Source organism: Cyprinus carpio, chromosome A14 (assembly GCF_018340385.1).
Source record: "Cyprinus carpio isolate SPL01 chromosome A14, ASM1834038v1, whole genome shotgun sequence".
Taxonomy (NCBI): Eukaryota; Metazoa; Chordata; class Actinopteri; order Cypriniformes; family Cyprinidae; genus Cyprinus; species Cyprinus carpio.
Window position 1 is genome coordinate 25808213 of NC_056585.1, and position 24881 is coordinate 25833093.

Sequence of the window (24881 nt, forward strand, 5' to 3'; positions counted from 1 at the left end):
TGTTCTTATATTTTCCCTTCAGAGATAATTCATACATTCAGAGATACATTCGTCCACCCAAATAAAAAATGACTGTTGGTATAGTGACTAATTCATGCACAAGACAGGTTTAGCCTTCTGAAGCTCAAGTCCAGGTTTGAGGATCTCCAATGATGAGGGAAGTTGACCAAGTCTTTGTGATGGTGGAGCTCGGTCAAGTGCATCCAGTATGTCATGAAGATAAAGGGCACAACCTTTCCTCTCGCCTCGGGAGCACCAACACCTTCTAAGGATTCTTCCTGCAGTCACAGAATACTACGTCTGGACTTAAGTGTTTTTCTTTTCTTCCTTTCAGTACATGCTTCCCTGACCTGAATAATGCCATTTTTCTGCACAGCAGTTTCTATTCGAGGCCAGCCGTCAAAGTGCCTCATTCATGGGCTGAGCGTTACCAACCAAGCATGCCAATATCTCAGAATTAACAACAATCTCTTCAGAAATCACTTTAGATTCAGATTGTTCCATTTTTCTGAAGCATTCAAAACAACCAATGTTATTTTTAAACCCTACATGCAGATTAGTGAGAAAAATGGGCTTAAAAGAAATAAGAAAGCATTCAATAACGAACAGCTGTGGCAGTCAGATCACCCCTACTGTGAGGCAGCTGGGCTGCTGCTTTCAGAACAGATACCTACAGAAGTGTTTCTTAATCAGCTCACCCTTCATACACCAGTACTATACGGCCAGACTTTATCTCACATAGTTCATTGTCAGATGGGGATATTTAGCCATTGTAGAAAGACTGGAGGCCATCAGCTGCTAGATAAAGGGGTATTCATTAATGGATCTCTCTGAATCATACACATAATCACAACCAACACAAAATGGTATGATAATATCCTTTAATTTGCATGCAAAAGCTCCCATTCATATTTACTGTGAGGTCACCAAAGGATCACTGTTTTATTCTCAACGAGTGAAACTGGAATTATTAACACCTGCCCATAAATGCACAATATTTCCTGTTAAAGAGTGGAATTTATTTTCAAATATCTCCATAATCTCATATTAGATCCTTAAGTATGAATTATTTAAAAGCATTGAGCTCTCATAAAATGTTTGCTGATGAGTTTCTGCTCCATCTATTTGATCTGCCAAATCTGTTTGACAGATTATTAAATTAGGTTTATTTTATGTTGTATATCTATCTATCTATCTATCTATCTATCTATATATATATATATATATATATATATATATATATATATATATAGATATATATATATATATATATATATATATATATATATATATATATATATATAAACCCTAATGACATATTATTATGAAGGCAATTGTTTATGAAACTTATATTTTGGTTTCCATTACAGTGAAAATATCTTTAAAACCATCAGGTTATGATGTTACATCCACATTTGAGCCATAATACTATATGGTTGTACTCTTTATATGACATTGTCTGTTTAGTTTATGGCAACATAAATTCAACATGGCTGATGAAAAGTCATGACACGGCAACCGCTAAAATATGTGCATCTATCTTTTATATACAAGGTCAAGATTTAAGGGACACTTTTATTCAGGTAACATTTTACATTTTATTTTTTATTTTTTTACATTATAGAAAAACAGTGTGCTTATACTGTATATGAGTCTGTTGTGCGTGTGTGCATATGGTGATGGGAAGGTTTTCTGTGCATATTCAGACTTTGCACAAGTGAGATGATTGAGAAGAAAGTGTTGAACTTTCTTCTTTTGTATCCTATTCTTCATACAATCCAGAAAGGCAGCACAACTGAAAGATTTATTTGCGCTTTTTCAATTTACATTTCCTTTAGCCTGAGGCATATTCATTTCACTTTTTATATTAAAAACAAACAAGCAACCCAAGCCAGCTGAGAAAAAGTAACACAAAGGTAAAATAACACTACTTTCCATAAAAAGTAGCTACAAAACAAAATATTTAGACTTAGTTAAACTTCTTTTTTTTTTACCCTTAGTGATTTAAAAAGGTGGAAAGGACAATCACATGTGTAAAAAATACATGCTTGTTTCTGTCTCTGTTTTGTATTTTTTTATATATATATTATTATTATTATTATTTCTTTTCATCGTAACTTATTGGATCTCAAGGATTACTTCACTCTCAGTTGACCAGAGTCCAGTCCCTGAAGGATTGAAAGCTGTTCTTACACTGGGCAGGATGAAGCTGTGTTGCAGTGAGAGGTCATCTAAGATCTGCAGTGTATGCTGGGACACATATTCACCTCCTCCTCCTCCTTCACAAGGACAGCCGTCAGTGCAGCTCGACTCATCTGACAGTAGGCTGTGATTGATAGGGACGGCAAGGGGCAAGGGACCATCGGCGAGTGCCAAAGGCTGATGCTAACTGGCCCTGATGGAACTGACAGAGAAGAGGCTTTACAAATCAGTGCTCACTGATGGACATCATCCTCAGATTAGCCACACACTAGAGATAAAACATACTGACAATGTCAAGTCCATCGCAGCAATAACACTGTAGAGCACTGTAAAGTAATTACTGTAATGCTCAATGCAATGAACAGGCGATCAATATTCAGTTCAATGCTGAAATGATGTTCATTGGTCAATATTGTGATTATGTAACACCAACAAACCCATCGTAAGAAATGACAGTAATATATTAAGTTACATTTAGGACAGGAAATGAACTTGCTTCCCCACAAGTCACTTAGACTGATGAATGTAGAATTTTACCAGCCATGCGGAACTGAACAAATGCACAAAGCGTTAAATCCTGACATCTGTTATTATTGCTCCTTCTTTTACTTTTAAATATCAGAGTCTTTAAACCTTAAAGGGAAAGTTCACCCAAAACTGACTTTGGCTTTATAGCATAAAAAAAAAACTATGGAATCATCAACTGTTTAGTTACCAACATTATTCAGAATATCTTCTTTTGTGTTCAACAGAACAAATTTATACAGGTTTGGAACAACTTGAGGGTGAGTAAATAATGACAGAATTTTAATTTCAGGGTGAACTATCCCTTTGAACTCTTTAAACTGAGAACAAACACAAGCTTAGTGAAAAAGAAGCCAGTTTTCAAAAAGTTTAAAATGTTCTTGGCATTGGGCTCACAGCTCTTCTTGATGGTGGCTATCTGTCCACACTCTGAAAAATAAATGCATATATACATAGTAATTTAAATTAATGTCTAAGAAACTGCTTTGCCATTTACCAAACTGCTTAAAACAAATTAAAAAATGTAAAAATGTCATGTTTTGCATTAGTAATAATTCATAATATGTACATAACTATTCAAAAGTTTGGGGTCAGTACAATTTTTTGTATTTTTGAAAAAGTCTCTTATACTTGCTAAGGTTGCACTCAAAAACACAGCAAACAGTAAAATTGTGAAATATTATTACAAATTAAAATAACTGTTTTCTATTTGAATATATAATTTATTCCTGTGATACAAAGGCGAACGGATTTGCTGCACAAGAACCATTTCTGATATATTATTGATGTTGAAATTGGTTGTACTGATCAATATTTTTGTCTTTTGTTAACAGAAAGTTCAAAAGAACAGTTTTTATTTGAAATAGAAACTTTCATAACATTATAAATGTCTTTAATGTCACTTTTGATCAATTTAATGCATCCTTTGCTGAATATAAATATAAATATCTTAAAAATATATATATTTTTAAAGAGAAATTAAAAACCAGAACTGAATCAGACTGGAATCTGTTCTTATGTTCCCGTTTGAATGCTGTGAGATGAATTGGCTTAGATGAGCATTACGTGAAAATCAGAGAGCAGAGCAAAGTGATGAGGGGAACTGCTTTAATCCTTAAACTCAGTGCTGTGAAAGAAGCTCATACTGTCCGACCGGCTCCTGGCACTGGAGGGTGATGGCGGTTTTGGGGCTCTGGTTTTATTAGGGTTATAAATAATCTTTCTAGGACAGAAAACAGTATGATTTTTAATCAGCTTACCAGTGGCAATCAAAAAGTCTTCTTAAATGCAAATTTAAGAATAAATAACTGTGAAACCATGAGGAAAAAGCAAGCAGAATAATTACAGAATGAAGAATAATTGCAGTATTTTCATCACAGCTTGACCCAATGAAGTTTAAAAACTCTATAGTTTCTGTGCAAGTAACAGCTTGTTCAAAGGACAAGTACAAGACCTCACATCATTAGGTCCAGGTCTGTCTGTCGTTTCCTGCCAGTATAATCATATTCTCTTGTGATGTCCGCAGACAACCTTTTTCCTCTGAGCAGAGTTCTGCCATTCTGATGACGATCTCTTAGATCTTGACTCAGCCTCCCTTATCTCCACTTACATATGCCATTGGTCTGATAAAAAAGAGAAAAAAACAACCTGGTTTCTCCAACAGCAGGTGTAATGTGAAAGGCCTCAGTGTGATTCAAGGTTCAACTAGATGTACATACAAATAGTTGGGTTTGTGACAAATAAATAGCAGGAGTCTTAAAGAGAGCTTGTGTATAGCAGGCCTGGCCTTACTGGAAGATTGTTACGTTATGCATTCGTTTGTTTGCTTCCTGATTACACCAGTTCTGAGCCATTAACTCCTGCATATGAAATGGACCGTCAACTGGACTTTCAACCGAAGGGTAAAGCCCTGAGTTTGAGCTCAACACAAAACCTAATGCTTGGGGACAAAGGTAACAAGAAAATTATTAAAGAAAACTGAAACTGTCAAAGTCAAGAGAAACATCAAGAGATACAGGATGATATGACTTTTATTCATCAAATAATCCTGAAAAAAAGTATTAAAGATTCCAGAAAAATATTAAGCAGCACAACTGTTTCCACAATTTATAATAAATCAGCATATTAGAATGATTTCTGAAGGATCATGTGACATGTATAAAATTATATTTTAAAGTATATTAAAATAGAAAAGAGACTTCTTTAAAACACATTAAAAATCTTTTAAAAAACTGATTCCAAACTTTTGAATGGAAATGTGTGTGTGTGTGTGTTGGGGGGGGGGGTATATATATAATTAGATACATTTAAATAAAAATGAAACTAAAAAAAAAAACTAAAATAAATAAATACTGAAAGTTCATTGTACTTAACTTCCAACTCGATAACTGAAGTTTGAAATAATTGTGCAACATAATTTGTTTTCAAAGATTTGTTAGATTTATGCTTAAACCAAAACAAACAAACAAACAAACAAAAAACAACAACAAAAGAACCTTAAGTCAAGATATAGCCCATAAAAACAAGTCTTTGCTTTGCAAGTTCATTTATCTAGTTTTAACAATGTTCTAAAATATTTTCTATAAATCCTTTTAAAAATGATTAAAGCATGTACTGTAGTTCGGCAGCGAGTTCCTCAGTTCATCTTGTGTGTTTATGTAAAAATGTCATTACAATCCCTGAGCTCTCGGCTGACCTTGTGTTTATAAACTTAGAGCGAGTTAATGCAAATCATTTACATTATGAATTACACAGCACTATGATTAATTATGCAGACACTCACACATACAAAACCACTATACAATGCACTTACACAATTGGAAAAACACCATCAAACACTATAATAAATGGGTCAAATGGGGATGTCAGCCATTCAATGAACTCCAGAATGAGGTTTATATAAGTGGGTTTATGATGCTGTGTAATGAGGTCTACTGAAGCTATAGAGGGATGCACAGATAGTTAACAGATAGGAGCACAGGACAGAATGGCCTTTAGGGCAAATCAGCTGCTTTTATTTGGCTGTTGAAGCCCTGGTTCTTACATCATGTGGAGCTGTGTGTTTGCAAAGAGATTTTACAATTGAACTGGGAGCATTTCAGTAAGGAAAAAATGTGTGTCCTTGATTACACAGAAGAATCGAGAGAGAGCGTATTTCTAAAGAACTGTGTAGGATTAATTACAAGAAAAAAATTATGCATTTATTCTAATTAGCTAAATTAAGATCCAGATTCAATAGGTTTAGATTAAAGACCTCGGTATGAATATTTACAGCTTGGTAAAAACATATTTGACTTTTTAAATTGCTTATATCTCTCAGTGAATGATTTCACAAAAATGAATGTCTTACTAGATAATTTCACAATTAGTTTATGTTGCTTTTTGCCATTTATATATTTACAGTATATATCCGTATAAGATATACATATCAAATATGCCAAGTCAGAATATTAGCATGATTTTTGCAGGATCATGTGACGCTGAAGACTGGAGTAGAGACCTGGGGCACGTTCAAGCTCACACCGGTGCGCAACGTTTTGCTACGTTTTCCGGGTTGAACGACACGTTTCCTGGAAACGGTGTGCAACGGGTTTGAGATGCGTTTTCTCTTGTTTGGTGGGTGTGTCAGAAATGTAGGCCCAATCAGCGGCAGCATGTATATAAACCACGCGGTATTAAAGAGACACCTCGCACAATGGGTCCTAGTAAAGTAGTTTACAAATGTGTCCGCTGCAGCTCGGTATATGCAACAATTGAAGACATTAGAAGACATGTTTGCCGTAAGAGTTTTATAGTAAAATATAGCATATCACCATGATGATGTAGTTGTTTTATATTTTTAACTTCATTGCAAGGCAAGTTTATTTATATACCAAATTTCATACACAGTGGTAATGAAGTGCTTTACAAAAAATGAGAATGATAATTAATACAAGGTATTTAAAAATTAAGAACTAGAAATAAAATAATTTAAATTAGAATCGATTAGCTACCAGGAGATAAAATAGATGTGTTTTCATCCTGAAATGCGAGGCAAATGTTGGATCACAATAATTAGGGACCACAGTTTCCACAAATCCCTTCACTCGATTGGGATGTTCTCTTTCATTCTGGACGGCAAGGGCAGTGACTGTAACATCGAGGGTACTTTGCAGTATTAAACAAGTATTTATATCAATATCATCAGGCTCCGAAAATTCTTCAAAAAGAACACAGAGAATTGAAATCTCAGCTGCCATAGTTGCAACGCTTGCGTCATCACAACAGGGTGTTCAACACGCCACCGTTTCCGTTTAAAAAACGTTTTGCAATGTTTTGTCGGGGCTGAACGCAGCCCTGCACTCCCGCAAGAGTACCGCGGGGGGTGCGGCGCGGGACAACTCTTGATGGGCGAGTGCGGGTGCGGCTGCGGGCGGGAAGAGACTCGTGTGTGTGCGGGATCCGGGAGAATAAAATTATTTGCGGGACTTCCGCAAAATAGAAATGATCTAAACATAAAATGTCTAAAACACATAAATTGTTATTTATGTGTTGCACAAAAGCAAAAAGAACAACTAATAACATTAAAATGATTAACATGCGCAAGCTGCAGAGTTTCAATTAATAACACATGTTTAAAGGGTTGCGCAATGTAGCCAATAACAGACTCAGCTGTTGATTTCTGGAATGCAATGGCCAATCAGAGGTGATTAAGTTACAATCTACTCACTGCAGTGCTGAAATTGCGTGCTTACGAATCCTCTCATTTGAACACGCAAAGTGTAGACATTGTGAAAGATTCATTGTACATATATTTATTGTTATAACAGAGCTTTATGAGATCGCAATGAACTGAGATGTCAGCTTTTAGTGATAAAGGAAGCACGCTGCTCTCATTCTGCCATGCCAAACCATGCACGCAGCAGCCCATGCTTGCTTTTCTATTAAAAATAACACTGGTTTGTAAATGTGGATGCTTAGCCTAAATAACAAATATTTTATCGGGAGTGCTTTTGCTGGGATGTTGTGGATCTTAGGAGATGTTACAAAACCATTTGATGTAAATTTCTTTGAAGTGCTGTAAAAAATCTATATAGATTACTTTTATGCAGGCTTTTGCGGGAGGGAGCGGGACAAAACATGAATGTAGGGGGCATGAGCGGGACCAGATAAGATATATTTCTGCAGGAGCGGGACAGAATCTTGCGGGAGTGGGACTGAAAAATCTGTCATACGCAGGCCTCTAAACTGGAGTAATGATGCCCAAAATTTTGCTTCGATCACAGCATTTAATTAATTTTAAAATATGTTAATATAGATAATATTATTAATAATATTTAAAGTCGCTGTATGTAGAATTGACACCGAATGGTTGAACTAGGTATTGCAGTCCAAATTCAAAATATTGGAGAGGGGTTTTTTTTCCAGACGGCCCCTCCTCCTCAGACTTGATGCACATGCAGGTTGCCAGATTGACAAGACCAACAGAAACGAGCACACTTGACGATGAATGAAGTGAAATATGCTGTGTTTTTTTCGGCAACTGGCAACCAGGGGTGCCGAAATACAATTGGGTAAACTAGCAGTGGGCGGGTTTCACTAACCAAAACAAATACAAACATTCCGGCCTGGAACACACATTTTCAAAGGAGAATAACTGACTGTAGCATTGTTTTTTGGATGAACAAGTATGTTAACTTAGCATGTTTCTTAAATATCTGCAAACATATTATGCCATTTTTTATGCTTTAGTAGAGTCAAAATCTTACATACAGCACCTTTAAGAATTTGATGATTAAATAAATGCAGCATTGGTGAGCATAAGAGACTTCCTTCAAAAACATAAAAAAAAAAAATATTACTGACTCCAAACTTTTGAATGCTAGTTATATGTGTGTGTGGATGTGTGTGTGTGTGTGTGAACAGCTAAAAAAGAAAAAAAAAAGTTACATTTCAGTGTGGAAATGGAACAAAGCAGTTAGTTATACCCCACAGAGTTGAAATTGCGTGCTCACTAATCCTCTCATTTTAACACACAAAGTGTAGACATTGTGAAAGATTAATTGTGCATATGTTCATTGTTTTCTATCAGAGCTTTATGAGGAAAAAAATCCCACAGAGGCACCTGATCTGGAAAGTTTCAAAAGATCTAAGAAAAACTTTCTAGCATCAGCTAAGGTCAGTATTCATGACTCTCTCATAAGAAAAAGGCATAAAAAAAAGCATTGCACACCAAGAGGAACATGTTTGCTCAGAAGCTCAGAAGCACCTGGATGATACCCTAGACTTCTGAGAATATATATCATGAGATGAATCAAAATGGAACTTTTTGACAGAGTCAAGTTGTGCTGTAACTCTTCACTGTGTGCTTGTTAGGAGATGTTTTTTCTGCACTGGGATCTGGGCGAAACATGAACTCTGGTATATAACAGACTATCATTAAACAGAATATCTGACCAACAGTGTGTGAGCTGAAACTAGTGTAACTACGGAGCAGAACAATGATCCAAAACGGATCATCTAATGATTTAAAGTGGCCTTTAGTCAAAGTTCTGACTTGAATCCTATAGAAACGATGTGGCAGGACCTGAAAAGAGCAGCTCATGCTTGAGGATCCACCAATCTTTCCTCAACAGAAATGAACAGAAATTCAAAGTGATTTGCAGTTACTACTAATGCTTCATTGTGTGTTTACACAAATTCCCTTTGCACCATATTTTATTTTCAACATTTCAGGTTTGCTCAAATTTAGTTCTAATATAAAATATCATAATACAAATACTGAGAGAATGAAAGAACATTTGACACTGTCCCAGTCTTGTGTTGAAGAATTTTAAATTTGAAATATTTTCCATTCCCATTGTTTCTGTGCTCAGGCAAACTTTCCCTCTTCTCTCTTGTTTGTTGCCCTATGTGTTACCATGGTTTTTCATTGGCTCCTCCCCCCTTGTTAAATCGTTTCCGGTGTATACTGTATATACCCAGTGTGTCAGTGCTTGTTTGTCTGTCGTTGTGCTTCCTGTAGGTGCTTGTGTTCCTTGTTCCCAGTTCGTTGGCTCGTGTTCCTGTATTTTGTTAGTCTATTCATTTGTTAATAAACTCTGCTTGCATGTGGATCCACCTCATCTGGCCTTTGTTCAGCTCCTAACATTACAATGTTTTTTGCAACACAGTATGTTTGATTTTCAGATTTTTTTCAATGTAAATTTGAAGAATAGTTGGTGTAGAAACAATTCACATTCAGAAACTACTAGTAATTGAAGTTAATTGAATGAAGTTAATTGCAATTTAATGATGAAGAAAAAACAACAAACAACAATAAAAAAATAAAAAAAACAAAAAAAAAAAAATTTAAAAAAAAAACATACTCCAGTAATATTTGTTTTATTTGCAATTTTGAAAATCATTTTTACAGTGAAGATAGTTGGTGTAGTGGAGGCGCTTTTTCTCAAAGAAGATATGAGTCTGTATGAACTATTTTCAATGAAAGAACAAAACAAACACAAAAATGCTTCATTGTTGGTTTACTCAAATTCCCTTTGTACCATATTTCATTTTTAATATTTCAAAAATTGCAAATTTAGATCTCTAAATGTCAATCAATATTAGGCAAATATGTTTACATTATTTTTATTTTTTCATTGTTCAATGTCAATTTGAAAGTTTTTATACTATCGATTCTCATAACACCCATTGTCTACTACCATCTAGCATAACTCAGCCCATAAAATATAGTGACAATTTAATGTCTACAAACAGTGTTGAAAAGCGGAACAACATTTAAACACCTATAAACATATTCCTGCAACCAAACATGTTATATCATTTTAGCACCTGTGAAAGTTTTAATTTACACAAAGAACATGACGCTTTTCCCCACAACTTCTTCAGCAAGTTTCTGGCAGCTCTGTCTTCAGTTATCTCAGCAAATGATTAAACTGCCTTTGCTATGCTGTTAACAAAGAGGTGCAGGAGTCTGTGCCAGGAAAATGATTAATGTTGTGAACCGTCCCCTAATGTCCAATGTGCTGCCAATTCAAATTTAGAAACCACGTCATCCATTCTCTTCCAGTTCAAATCCACCTGATAGTCCATGACTGGCACACAAGAACCCATTTATGACACAACAGCCTAATGACAAAGTGTTTGTTTTTACTGTGCTAGGAATTTGTAGTATCTTACTCCCTCCACTGTTAAAGAGGCCAATGCGAAGGGACCTCACCCTACAAACCATTTAATGAGACAAACACGGCAGATAAAGGGAGAGGAGGTAAATTAAACCGAAATGTCTGTCAGATGAAGACCTTTAAAGGGTAATTGTGTGGTTTATCAAAGATACAGTGTTTGTTTGATAGAGCAAGGCTCATTGAGGTGTATGTGTTCAGCAGCTGTGGATATTAAACACAACATTTAGAAACCACTGCAACATGTTTGTTTAGCGCCTGGCATATTAATTGCCTACTTTAGTCCCATTCCTACTGATGCTATTTCTGGCCTACTAAAGGTCTGAGACATGAGTGGGCTGCCCTTTTGCCAAGACCCCCCCAACACCAGTAGCAACTGCCATATTGTTCACTGAGCAATCCAATAATGTTCTTCTCTCTGTCGCACTGCAGGATGTCATGTAAATTCATAAGTGGTCCATTCATAACAACCAAGCATCACAGATTGCCTTTGTATTGTGTATTGTCATTCACTGGGATAAAGAATGAGCACTTCTATTTTGGATTCGTCTGGGGAGCTGTGGGAGCGCAGGCCGAACTATCTGCATGAACAACCCTCCTGCCAAACCTATAGAAGCATGTTTCCACCACTGAATAAACTATTTTTTTTTTTAAAAAAAAGGTAATTGCGACTTTTTTCTTACATTTAGCAATTCTGATTTTTTTTTCTCTGAATTGTATAATATAAACTTGCAATTGTGAAAAGAAGTCAGAATTGCAATAATATCTGGCAAGTGAGAATTTTTACATCTTGTATTTCTGACTTTTCCCCTCAGAATTATGATATAAACTCACAATTCTGACTTTTTTTTCAGAATTGCAGGATATAAAGTTGCAGTTACTGTACATGTTATAAAGTCAGAATTGTGAGATATAAACTCAAAATTTTGAACAATAAAGTCGGAACGGCAAGATATGAGGTCGCAATTCTGCCTTGTTTGTCAGAATTGCATGAAAAAAAAAATATTTTGTGATATAAACACAATTTCAAGTTAAAAAGTTATATAAACTCACAATTCTGAGAGATAAAGTCATAACTGTGAGTTCTAAAGTTAGAATTGCAAGAGTTTATATTTCGCATTTCCGACTTTTTTCTCGCAATTGCGAGTTCATATCACATAATTCGGAGAAATAAGTAATAATTGTGAGATAACTCACAGTGGATATTCAGCCAGGAATGGTGAACACAAATGTTCTGGAAAGTGATTTTGATCCTCTTTGTGATGGTACCACGAGGCGTCACTCACTAGCGGATCTCAGACTTCTGGAGGGGATGTAGATTTGTAGTAGTGAGTGAAAGTAGGCGGGTGCTGAGCCTGTGGCTGTTCTATAGACTTTGTGATGAACTGAGAAAGGTTTATCCACAATCTTTATCCAGAAATGTCAGAGGCACCTTGTCATATCTTTGAAAGCCTGACGTTGGCCTTTCCTGTGGCTTAGAGAAGTGTCTGAATTTGCTTTAAGGCTGTTTTTGGTTCTATTGCTTGGTGCTTAGCCGATTACGATTATGCTCCCTTCTGCTGCTCCTGCTGGTCTCTTTTCACATAGTACTTTTAGGACTGAACCCGCGGTACACTTGCACCATCAATGTGAGTAGCTACCGCTGAGAGTGTGTTTACTAGTATAACCAGGTAATGACAGAAGACAAAAATGCACTGTTCTATTCATGTCACATTGGATTTATCACCAAAAGTTTAAACTTTGTGCAGGGACATAGCTATAGTCCATGGCTCAGGAAAGAAATAAAGTCACCCAAACCACAACTATTGCAAAGAGACTACGCAACTGAACTGAACTGACAAACAGGTCACAATAAGCTGACCTTATACTGTATGTGGAGCATGCAATAAACATTTAGGGAAATTTAAATGAGTGTCACTTATGTTTGAGCAACGTCAGGCTTTCAAAGATTATAACTTTTGTTTCTTTTTTTAAGCTTTCTGGCTGGTTTGTTCATAAAGGGTTTTGATAACATATCTGTGAAAAAAAAAAAATAATAATAATAATTCAGAAAGAGTGAGATCCAAGTCTGTGTTTGAGACTGTTTACCAGTTGGTTGAACCAGAAGCATTTAAACATTTTTATAAGAAAAACCAAACTTGAGAATAAAAGTGGGCATTTTCCACCCACTTCAGAGTAAACAAAAAGTAGTATTTGATCATGTCTATATAATAGGCTATATGATTTTTTTTTTCTTTCCACTAGATAACACTGATCTGCCCCCATTCTTTGGATTTTAAATGCATTTGCTGAGTTTGCTCTATTTTTAACTTATATACTTTATTAGTTTTCTAATATGTTATTATATAGAAACAAATGGTGCATAATTTAGAGGTGATACTGTTTACAAAAGAGTGCACTGAAAATATATGCGCTTTTGTGGTGGTAGCTAATATTTAAATTGCCGTCAAAGCTTGCTAACTATTTATTTTATGTAAATTAGTCAACGTTTTGCAACAATATTTGGATAGGCTACCACATGCCAAAGCAGCTTAAGTAAAAAAAAAAATTTGTTTGTTTGTTTTTCCTTTTCATGTAGGCCACCATATAGATTCTTGTATCTTTGTCTCTTTGAATTTTAAATCTAGATGTATACTGTACGTAAACATTACCCTATGAAAAAACTATAGCCTACATGAACAGACTTGTCCCATGAAAAAGTGCAGGGGACTATTTTTTTTTTTTAAGTGCGTATTAGAGAATTATTTTTAAATCAGAATTGTTTACAATCAGAACGCGTGATGCCTAATTCATAAATGAATCCGAAGAGTGTGTCAGTTATTTTCTAATCAACAAATGTATCGATTCGCGTTTCAGTCCGAATCCGCCAGATAGCTCAGTCCCGCAGCGAATCGTTTGGTCAAACGGGTTAACAAATGCCTGAAACGTCTGAATCCAATCATCCAGACAGCTCACTCACGCTTAATTGTTTAAAGTATTTGCTACGGTTTGGATGAAGTGGATATTTACCGACAATTACTTGAAACAAACCTGCAATGAATCATGCCTCCAGCTTTTGACCGACTCACTACAGGTAAGTAGAGTATTCAGAACAGTACATGAAAACTACATTACCATGCACTTTTTAAATCCATGTAGATATGATGCATGTAGCCTATGTCATTCAATCACATAGCATGAACTTTGCACTTTCTTCCCTGCTGCATTGTTGTTCAAGTAGATTAGATTCGTTAATATTAAACAAGGGCAGCTTTCAAAGACAATAATAACATTTAGTAACATTTTAAAAATCAAATTTATTTTAGTACAATGATATTTTTCTTCTAATATTTTGTATTTAATGGTACCTATTCACCTGTACATTATGCACTATTTATTTCTATTTAAAATAATAAAAAATTTGAAAATTACATTTTATACAATTTACAGTATTTATTATCGCAGTATTTAAGTTAAAAATAGATTACAAATGGGCCTTTATGTGTGTGTGTGTGTGTGTGTGTGTGTGTGTGTGTGTGTGTGTGTGTGCAATACCTAGTTAATGAGAACAGTGTTGTTAGACATAATTGCTTATTTGTATTAAGTAATGCATTTTTTGTTTGTTTTTTGAAATGTTTATCTGAAGTGCAAATTTGCTAATATTTGCTCTGTATTAGGTCACACCAGTATGTGTGTGTGTGAGAGAGAGAGAGAGAGAGAGAGAGAGAGAGAGAAAGAGAGAGAGTGAGGTGTTTATTTTGCACTCTTAATCTTAAAGCCTGTGTGATACTTTCCGCGTCCGCGAGTCCGCTAGTGTCAGCTATGGTATTGCGTGACGTAAAAATCATCAAAGGAGAGTGCACGCGGAGGCTCTGAGCGGACGTCTACGTGCCTCCCATGTTCTGTGACCCATTTTTTCAGTAGGCTTAAAAAGCACCAATTGCACATGCGCAGTCTGTGTGAAGAAGCCTGTTGCTACTCGAAACCTGTACAATCCGTCAATAAAACAATATAAACACAGCCAGATGTGCAATAATTCTGGGCAATTGTTTGTTGTGGAGCGGACCATCAGCGTACACTTTCGGTCGTATAAACACTAGTCCGTGTCCGTGATGTCCGTGTACGCGTCCGGATTTCTCATGCGGAAAATATAACACAGGCTTTAGAGTGTAACCTGGTCATTGCTGTATTTATGTGTTTTTTTGTTTTTGTTTTTTTTTCCAGCTTGCTTTTTTACCAACCACTGAGCCATAAATATTAATATTCCTCCCCTTAGCATCCTTATTGAAAATTTGGGGCCAATTGTGTTTATAACAACTGCAAACGAATCCCAGACCAGCTTTAGGCTTATTATAACCACTTTCACATCAACCAAACTCTGCGCCCATATACGTGCTAATGTAAAAGCTTCCTAAAACATGCAAGGTAGGCCCAGAATAGTGTCTGACTCATATTCTTTGCTTCAGAAATCCACCCTCCGACATGCAGGATATACAGGTACATACATTCCTGAAGCCCTATAAACAGCAAGTTCCTCTTCAAAACAGTTTCCTTTCTGCTCTTTTCAATTTGACTAACCCAAAGGAACGAGACATTAGTAGATGACTGGCCTGTACGTAACCCTGCATCAGTGATATTTGGCTGAATGGACTATGAATAGCTACATCTCAAGGGTTCGGGATACATTAGAAGCACTTTTTTTTTCTCAGCCCAGCAGCGGCAGACGTGTGTAGCTTTTGTGAAGACATAACCCTTGTTAAGATGGTTGTAGTTTTAGCCCCTGCTCATAAAACACACACCGCACACACATAAATCCACGCTGCGTTTCTGCTGCCTGCCTCCCAGCAAGGTTGTTTTCCTTCTGCGTCTTGTTCACATGAGAGTCACATCATATTGATATCAGATCAGATCAGATTGGATAGTTAAACAGTGCTTTGTAGGTAATGGAATCTATGAGTACGCATTATTGGGTAACATTTTACAGTAAGGTCTGTAAAGAATTAGTTAATGCATTAATTTATATGAATTTAAATATAAAGATTTATTCATTTTTGTTAATAGAAATACAATTATTTATTGTTTATTCATGTTCATTGTATTAACTAATGTGAACAGTTATAAGACTCAAATCAAGAATGAATTAGCAAATGCTGAAATTAACATCAAAGAAATTGCTCACCAAAAAGTGAAAATTTACTGAAAATGTACTCACCATCAGGCCATCCAATATGTAGATGAGTTCGTTTCTTCATCAGCCCAGCCCTATTTATCATTATTGTTTTATCGCCCAACCCAAGGTGTGTTTTACTTGTGATGTTTTTATCAGCTGTTTAGACTCTCATTCTGACGGCACCCATTCACTGCAGAGGATCCATTGGTGAGCAAGTGATGGAATGCTACATTTCCCCAAATCTGAGGGTGATACATTTTCAGCATATTTTCATATTTGGGTGAACTATTACGTTAACTAAAATTAATAAATGCCATATAAGTATTGTTCATTACTTCATGTAAACTAATTTAGTTAACAAATGAAATCTTAATGTAAGTGTTATTGAATCGCTAAAGCTTTGAAAAAAAAGACTAGAGAAAAATAAATGACTTTGACGGCAAGCACACGCTGTAATATTTGCTGCAGGACAGATGAAGATCGGTGTGTGAGAGATGTGTGAAAAATGAGTCTTTGCACTCCCTGCAGAGTTCATGATTATACCATGTTTCATAATACAACTTTCGTTCATTCTACAAACCATGGCTGAATAATATCTACAGGTGGTGGCATTTCATTTCGCTCTCTCCACCTACATTGCAACCTACCCACACACTCAGTTGAGTCTTTGTCTGTGGGAATAATCTGCGCCATAATCATGTTACTAGTTCTCAGCAATAGACTGTTTAATCACATGTTATAATGAGCCTGAGATACTTTGAAAACTTCTGGTCCACGTCAAGTTCCAGAAATCCTTTCCTGCAACACCTTTAGAAAAAGGTGCTCCTGTAGCTCAAGTGGTAGAGCATTGCGTTACGAAGCGCAAGGTTGGGGGTTCGATTCCCCGGGAACACATGATAGGTAAAAATTGATAGCCTGAATGCACTGTAAGTCGCTTTGGATAAAAGCGTCTGCTAAATGCATAAATTCTCAAATTCAAAATGATTGCGTCTACATATCAAAATATTTGTCTAGCTGGAAAGTGAGGAGAGAATCGGAGTTACAATTGCAATCGAAGAAACCCAATCCCCTCGAGAAGGAGTGAGTAGTCTGGAAGCCTCAAGGAGAGACACACGCGCTCAGCAGGGAGTCAAAGGCGCCTTTGTATGTTTTAATCTGATGGGAAGTCTGCGTGCTCCATTACTATTGTGCATTTACCTTCCTGATCAGGGTTAAGTTGTGACTGTTCCTCACATTATGGATCACATTAAGAGTAAGTGTGGGTGGACAGGGTGTCTAGTATGAACAGCAGGGACAGTAAACTATGGGTCTTGAACTTGTTCTTTATGCAAAAATAGTGTCAGGTCTAAGTGCAGATGGGGAGTGTGGGGTAAGCTGTGCCATTTTTTGGCCTTTACTTTAAATGAGACTGCAGGGTAAAGTAGGTATATGTATACTTATGCTGATGGTTAAAAGTTTTAAATAAATTAGGTTTTTTTTTTTTTTGTTTTTTTTTTTTATGAGTATCTTATGCTCACCAAAGCTACATTTATTTGATTAAACTGTGATTTATTCCTGTAATCAGAGCTGAACTTTCAGCATCATTACTCCAGTCTTCAGTGTGACATGATCCTTCAGAAATCATTCTAATATGCTGATTTGCTGCTCAATTATTTAGTGCTTAATTTTTTTATTTTTTTTATTCTTTGATTAATAGAAAGGTAATTGAGCAGCATTTATTTGAAATTGTTTGTAGCATTATATACAGTGCCCTCCATAAGTACTGGAACAGTAAAGACAAAATTGTTCTTTTGCTGTGGAGTCAAGAAATCTGTAAATATGATTAAAAGATGAATATGAGACAAAACTACAGAATGTCACATTTTATTATTGGGTGATTCAACACAAAGATGTCTTACCAGCTAAGAAGATCAGCACATTTAGAGTTTCATCTCCCTATGTGATGTGAGCAGAAGTATTGGAACAGTTGCCTCACAGGTCTTTCTAAGTGTTCAGCTGTGTCCTGTTGCATTAATTCTTCAGATATTAAAAGCAGGGAATGTGTGTTATCAGTTATATCCATTGCTTCTGCATTCTAAGTCTTGCATTCGATGATGACACACACAAACCAGGATGAAGACGAGGAAGCCGACTCTTAAAGAAAAGCAAGCAATTTGGATGCTAAAAGAAAATAGGAAGTCAATTAGAACTATAGGAAAAACAAAGAGCATGGAGAACAGCAAGATGCAAACCTCTGATCACAAATGTGAGCCAGTAGAGTTTTGGAACTGAGTTGATGGACCGATGAGACAAAGATGAACCTTTATCTAAGTGATTGGAAAGCAAAAGTGTGGAGAAAAAAGGGAACTGCAAATGATCCTAAGCATGCAACCTCATCTGTAAAGCTTGGTGGAGATGGTGTCATGGCGTGGGCATGCACGGCTGTCTCTAGAACAGGACCTCTTCATTTTAATGATGACTTAATGTATGATGGCAGTAGCAGAATGAATATATAAAATCATCTTGGCTACCAATATTCAAGAAAATGCCACCAAACTCATTAGAGAGCACTTCATATTGGATCAGGACAGTGACCCAAAACACCCTGCCAGTTCAGTCAAGGACTTTATCAGGGCAAAGAAATGTAAAGTCTTAGATTGCCCAAATCAATCTCCAGATTTAAATCCGATTGAACATTAATTTCACCAGCTGAAGAGGAGACTAAAGACAGAAACTCCCCAAACAAGCAACAGTTGGAATTGGCTGCATTAAAGGCTGGAGAAAAGCATTTCAAAGCATAAGACCAAGAGTCTGGTGATGTCTATGGGTTGCAGACGCACTGCTCTGATTGCACGCAAGGGATCTGCAACTAAATATTAGCTTTTAATCTTTTACATCTGCCTTAAATTCAACTGTTCCAATACTTATGCTCACATCAAATAGTGGGATGAACACTAAAAGTGCTGTCCTTTTTATTTGGTAAAACATGTTTGTGTCAAAAGACCTAATAATAAAATGTGACATTCTGTACTTTTGTCTCATATTCATCGTTTAATCATATTTGCAAATGTCTTGACTCCACAGCAGAGAAAGCTGTTTTTGTCTTTACTGTTCCAATACTTATGGAGGGTACTGTATGTTTTTACTCTTTTGATCAATTTAATGCATGCTTGCGGAATAAAATTATTTATTTCTTTTTCTTTTACTTTTTAAACAAATTTCTACTTGGCTCAAACTTTTGAATGGTAGTGTAACACTGTTTCCTCAAAAATATTAGCAGCAATATTAGCAAAAATACCATAGCATCACAACTGTTTTTAACATTGATAATAACCAGAAATATTTCTTGAGCAGCAAATCAGCATATAAGAATTATTTCTGAAGGATCATGTGACACTGAAGACTGGAGTAATGATGCTGAAAATACAGCTTTAACCACAGGATTAAATTTCAGTTCTATATTTTTGATCAAACAAATGCAATCTTGGGGTCTTACTGACCTCAAAACTTTGAACAGTAATTTGTTTATTTACTGTACAATATGACCATTTTCAAATAATTTTACATGCTATGTAAAAAGTTTACTGACATTCAAAAACAGTTTTCAGCATAAAGCTTATCAGTTTTCCCTCACGTGTGTCAATTCATCACAGGCAGGTCGATATGATTTTTTATTTATTTTCAAATGGCAAAAATGATGCATTTTGATGGATTAAGGGGCGATATATCTTATCCACTGACACATCTCACCTGGATTTTTCAGACCTCAGAGTTTAACGCATTAGCACTGAGAAATCTTTGAACTGTGTGTTTCTGACGACCCTGGTTTAATTAATTTCCTGTTGTCTGTAGTTGGTCAATACCAGCAATCCAGCAGTTATATAATCTGCTTGTATAATACACATGTATAGATGGTTGACATGCATGCAGCCTAGTTGCTGGACTTCTCTCTCCAGCTCCCCTGCAGTTTGAAGCCACACAACCTGATTAGTCTTGTCAGCCTGTTTACTCGGAGACAGACAAGATCTACTTCCAACTGCCAAGTAGTAGCAACAGTGCTAACAATCTCTGAGATGCCTTGAGACATTCACATACAACTTTTCATTCACAGGCACTTAGCTTACTGCTCATATTGCACAATTCTGAATGTTTTAATGTTCTGTAGTTTACATTAGATAAGCAGTCTTGTGAAATTGCATTGAAGAAAAAAAACCTAAAACCAGTAAAACTATCTAAACGTCCTTAATCCTCTCCTCCCAAAAGTGAAACAAATCCTTCTGTCCCGGATTATATACTATATATATATATATATATAGTATATAATATACACACACACATACTCAATATTTTGTCTCGATAAATTCGTATATTGCTGTTATTAATATAGTTAGTAAGGTAGTTGTTAAGTAGGATTAGGGGATCTAAAATATGGTCATGCAGAATAAGTCTTTAATATGTGATTTATAAGTACTAATAATCAGCCAATATGTTAGTGATATGCAGGCTAATAAGCAACTAGTTAATACTGAGAATTGGTCCTTAAAATACAGTGTTCCTTTTTTTCCTCCATCGAGTATGTTAACCAGTTCTGTTTTTTGGGTTTCTTGGGCTGCTGTAAGTGTGAAGGTAGACCAGAGTCTCAGCAGCTCACATTTTCCACCCTGACCTGTGTCACCTGAGGGTTTGGTTCCAGGGAAACATTTGCACAGAATATAAATTAGTAACTGGCAGCGGCAGTCGGTTCACTGAGATAACAAGTTTGGCTGTATGTTTTAGCTACTTTAAAGTCATCCCAATGTTTGCTTGATTTCAAGAGATGCTGGTGAGGACGTAGAAACCTCATGTTCCCAATCTAGCAAAGTGGAGACATAAAATGTTCTTTCTTTCTTATGAGAAAATGAATGTTTGGAGCTCAGATGATAATTCTCTCTTTTCTGCCGAGGATCAGAGGACTTCAGCTGTGAAGAGTCCTGATGTCATTTCAGGTATGTTTGAAGCAGGTGTTCTTTACTTTAATATGACAAAAATGAAAGCGAAGATCATTTAAATTGCACACATTTAGTTTTCTCTAGTTTTCTCTTTTTCTTTGATCTATATGCAAATGTATTTGAAAACCTGCCAAGGCCTCATGTATTTGATCAGTCATTGTTATTGAAGATCCTGGTGGTTCATTTGGTTTAATGAGTTTGATAAAGACGTATAATAAAGACACAAACACTGCGTGACCTGAGCTGGTGCCAAAAGACAGTGTAATTAGCTTGAGATGTCAACAGGTAGCGCTTGTTGTCTTAGATGAAGGATGTGTTTAAAGCACAAGGGGCTCTTATAGTAAACTATGCAAACGTTCACTTGTCACAAAGCTGAGGGGTTCCAGGTCTGCCTGGTTAGCTTTAGCCCCTGCTGGTAGATGCTGTAATTACCTTCACTTACTCTTTTGACAGCACATATTCAGAAATTACTGTGGATTCTGATTTTATTTTGCTACATTGGAACAGAATGCTACACTGGAACAGAACTGGTGGTGAAGTTTCACAGAAAGTGCCACATTAAATTAAACATGACATTTTGTAATCTTTTACTGCTTCAAATATATATATATATATATATATCTATATATATATATATATATATATATATTATATATATATATATATATATATATATTAATAGTATATATATATATATATATATATATATATAAACTGTAAATGGTTTAACATCACATTATATGTAATTTTACTCTAGCATATTGAACTAGTAAATTTATAGTTTTTGCAAATAGAAACTATGGATTACAAAATAATTTATTTTGAAAAACAGCAGAAAAAAAGAACCCCCAGAACCCCCTGCTTGACATGTGATAATATTTTATTTAAATAGTTTTGTTTCTTCTTATTTTTGTGATCAGTAATGTACATTATGGTGTTTTGTGCTATGTTGATTTAGTTTATATATTTTGTATTATTTTAGTGCCGTTTATGTTGCCATAATGATGTTTTTTTGTCTTTATGTGTTTGACCCTGTGGACCATCTTCACAGGAGTATTAGTCATATTTTTAAAACGATGATTCATTTGCAATGATTCATCATGTGGTTCTCTGTTGTACCACTTTCATTATTGTGGTGGTTTTCACTACATTTTAAGGTACAAAAGAGATTTTGGTAGTTCATCTAAACTGGTATATCAACATAATACCACTGCTTTTTTTTTTGATGTAAATATTTATCAAAATCATTTTCTGTCCTGAGAGTTGAATTATGATGGGACTTTCTGTAAATCGCATTCCCTTACATAACATACCAGTATTATCATGCTCTTTCACACAACTTTGCTATAAATACTCAAAGCACTTGCTCTTCAGTCAATCCAATCTGTCATGTATGGAGAGTATGAATGAGATGCTGTAATGTCAAATTATGGTTACTTCTAGCATTCAGGCTTAGCAGATTCAGTCTTCACATTAGCTAACAGTTACACAAACTCATCAGTGTAAAAGATTCCTTTGGTCCTTACAGGCCTCTGTGCACACACTCCAGGCTTTTGTTGTGTGGACGCGGCTCTTGCATGTGAATTTGTCACATCTCTTTGTGTGTCTTTTGGCACAACTGCACACTTGTTATATCAGCACAGTTGTTTGTCCACGCTTGATAAATGACACCCAATTAATTCAGCAGAGCAAAACATTTTTTAGATAAATATTCATTCAACTATATCTCCTGTCAAGGTTGTGTTTTGTCACGCCGTACGACTTCTGTGTTGTCCGCAAATCTTATCTGTTTTCGGTGGAAGTGAAAAACCAATTTAAAATCAGCAGGCTTTATGAACGTCGGTGCTGACCCTGACCTCAACTCATCTCACAAAGGATGATGAGAGGTCTGCTCTCAAAGAAAAGTGGACGGGTCATAGTTTCTTCCAAAGAGAACAAAACACACACATTGAATTGTTCAGTCAACATACATTTTCTTACAGTGCAGTTGAGAACCACTGATATAGCAAACAAAATAAAATATACCTGCAGTCTTTGAAAGTGCATGGGGGGTGAGTTTACTTTCAATTATGTAAACTCAGTGTACAGTTAACAGGCCTCATAAAGAGAAGGTATTTTTACAGATCTTAGTCATTCTTGCACAGTTAGGTCATTGAGTTAATTATCCTCATGCATTGCTGCCCACCAACAGAATGTTCCAGTGAAAAGACTGGAAAAGAGTCAGGGCAACTGCATTTCTATAAGCAGAAAGCTTTTACATCACTTTCTAGTTACAGACGTGACCATTTGCAAATTTTATTCTTGTGGGAGTTTTATTCCTATTGAATACATTGACCCGCCTGCTATAATTGCAAGTAGCATTGTGAATATGTATAAAAAGAGGCAACGTTGTGAGTTATGGGAGAACCTTGAAATGATCGCAAATAATACTGGAGCATTTCAGCTTCATCACAGACAGACTGACAGTCTCTATTTGTCAAAGACTTTATAATACACAGCACACGAGCTCTGCAGCTGCGGTGAATGAGTAATCAAGTATGTCACTCTTTTCTCAAATTAACTGTGCTGGTATGAATGTGGCATATCATCATTTAACAGAGTACATTTTTTTGCCTTCCTCCCTAAGCAACATCAGGTGGCATCAAGAGGAAGTTAAAAATAATAAACAAATAACTTCCATCAATTAATTAACATTACAAAAATAAAATCAACAAAACAAAATAAAACAATAAACAAAAAAATAAAATAACACCCTATAGAATAGGAAATCTCAACGGAGATATCTATAGGATGTTTGTTTTAGACAGCTGTGAAATGAAATTGAGAACAAGTGGAAACTTCTGATTGAATCTGATGAGAAAAATGCCAGGGTTATCTCACAGGTTCTCCACAATGCCAGTCAAAAATCAGAGAATTCATGCTCACCTGAAATGTTTCTCATCAAATTCTTCTCAAGAATCTAATCATCTGGTTTTCTTTGTACTCTTACTCTGTGCCAGCAATTGTATAATATTTATTACTCTTATAATAGTTGCTATTCTATAGTTAATAAAATAGCATAATAGTGTAATTATATTAAAATAAATTAAGGGTCATTCCGTGTGACAATTTCAGAGTCAAATTACAAAATAGGCACGCAATGCAACAAAGATTGCTAAAGTCAACAGATTTTACTAACAGATCTATCAACCTCTGTAAAAATATCATTATGATGCTGAAGTCATTTTTAACCCACTGTAATCTGGCTCTGAATTTCAGGTGACTCCCCTCTAAAAATAGTGGATTACTCAATAAATATTAATCCATGACATTTGATATTTTGGCTTCAGAAAAAAAAAATAAAGGAAGAAAAAAAAAGAAATTTGATCTGGGGACCTTTGGTTCAGTTGACACGGAAGGACCTATAAGTAAAAATTGACAGAATTTGTGATTATTACTTTTGTAATATGTATTTATTTGATCCAAAAACAGGGATATTGTGAAATATTATTACAATTTAAAAGACCTATTTTCTATTGTGATATATTTTAAAATGTAATTTATTCCTGTGATGCAAAGCTGATTTTTCAGCATCATTACTCCAGTCTCGTCATGATCCTTCAGAAATCATTCTAATATGCTGATCTGCTGCTCAATTATTATTGGTACTTATTAATAATGGTTCTTATTATCAATGTTAAAACAGATTTTGTTTTGGAAACTTTTTTTCAGGATTTTTGCTGATGTTTTCAAACTTTTGTAATAGTAAGTAAACTATTTTATATATGTATAAAATGTATGTGTGTGTGTCTTACATAGATTGGTCTTTCTACTGTACATGAAAACATATAGCTGATATATATAGCTTTTACAATGGTAGTCTATGGCATCAGAAAA